The following is a 1,913-nucleotide window of genomic DNA, read 5'->3' as shown; positions in this document are numbered from 1 at the left end:
TTTGGGAGGCTGAGGTGAGTGGATTGCCTGAGCTCATGGGTTCAAGACCAGCCTGGGCAATTTGGCAAAACCTCATCTCTACAATAAACGAAAATATTAGCCAGATGTGGTGGCACGTGCCAGTAGCTCCCGCCACTTGGAAGGTTGAGGTGAAAGGATCACTGGAGCCCAGCAGGTTGACTCTGGGGTGGCCGAGAGTGTGCCTTTGCACTCCAGCCTGGGCCACAGAGTGAGATTCTGACTCAAAAAAAAAAAAAAAAAGACTACCTAAGAAAAAATTTAAGCCTGATGTGATAGCTCACATCTGCAATCCCAGCACTTTGGGAAGTGGAGGCAAGAGGATTACCGAGCCCACGGGTTCAAGACCAGCCCGGGCAACATGGGGAGACCTTGTGTCTACACTAAATAAAAAAATCAGCTGGGAGTGGTGATGCATTCTTGTTCTAGCTCCTTGGAAGACTGAGGTAGAAAGATCACCTGAGCCCAGCAGGTCAGGGCTGCAGTGGCCATGAGCATGCCACTGCACTCCACCCTGGGCGACAGAGTGAGACTCCGACTCAAAAATAAATGAGATATAGCCAAAGGAAAGAGGAAAATGTATGGCCTTAAATGGTTGTGTTATAAAAGCAGAAAATGTAAAAACCAATAAGGTCAGCATCCAACTTAAGAAGTTGGGGAAACAGCCCAGCAAAGGCAGTGAAGACACACAGAAGGAAATATTAAAGGGCAGGAATAATAAAAATGGACACATACACAAATATCTGCCATGATTTATTAAGAAAGAAGAGAAAGCTGGGCACAGTGGCTCATGCCTGTCATCCTAGCACTTTGGGAGGCGGAGGAGAGAGGATTGGCTGAGCCCATGGGTTGGTGACCAGCCTGGGCAACATGGTGAGATCTCGTCTCTACAATAAATTTAAAAATCAGCCGGGCATTGTGGCATGCACCTGTAGTTCCAGCTACTTGGAAGGCTGAGGCGGAAGGATCACCGGAGCCCAGCCGGTCGAGGCTGCGGTGGCCGGGAGCGGCCACTGCCCTCCAGTCTGGGTGACGGAGTGAGACTCCAACTCAAAAAAAAGGAAAGAAAGAAGAGGAAAAGCACAAATCAGCAATATTCAGAATAAAAAAGGAGATCTGACTATAGAAACAGTAGAGATTTTTTTTTTCAGAGTCAGGTTTAATTTATTTTGTTCATGTTTCCCATTTTGGCATAAGCCAGACAATATATTTAAACACACTTAACATCTGAATCTGTTCTCAGTATCTGGTAGTATCAATTAAATCAAATTAAATATAAGTACATGGAACAATTTTCTTTTTCTGAGTTGGAGTCTCATTCAGTCGCCCAGGCTGGAATGCAGTGCTATGCTCACAGCCACCCGGCATCAACCCTCTGGGCTCAAGGGATCCTTCTGCCTCAGCCTTCCATGTAGCCAGAACTACAAATGCACACTACCATACCCAGATAATTTTTTGTTTTATTGTAGAGATGAGGTCTTACCAAGTTACCCAGGCTAGTCTCGAACCTGTGGGCTCAGACAATCCTCTCACCTCCCAAAGTGCTGGGATTACAGGCTTGAGCAACCGCACCCAGTCATCTAATTACATAGAACAACTTTTTAAAATCTACTATTATTAATAAAAATATACAGAAATTATAGTATATTTTTGCAAAAAGAACATCCATTAAAAAAGACACTCTTAGTACATTTTCACATAGGCAACTTCATATCTTAAATTTGTTTTAATTGCTAAGACACTAGACATAAATTTCACGGAAATTGTGAGAGAAAAACTATTTAATATATAAACTATCAGATAAAGATGGTTCCCATCCTGACAAAAAAAATAAATTTCTAGCTGGGCTTGGTGGCTCAGCCTGTAATCCCGCGCCTTTGGGAGGCTGAGGTGAG

The sequence above is a fragment of the Carlito syrichta genome, unplaced genomic scaffold (genome assembly GCF_000164805.1).
Source record: "Carlito syrichta isolate Samal-C Ts95f unplaced genomic scaffold, Tarsius_syrichta-2.0.1 Scaffold137389, whole genome shotgun sequence".
Lineage (NCBI taxonomy): Eukaryota > Metazoa > Chordata > Mammalia > Primates > Tarsiidae > Carlito > Carlito syrichta.
Note: the sequence above shows the minus strand (reverse complement) of the source record.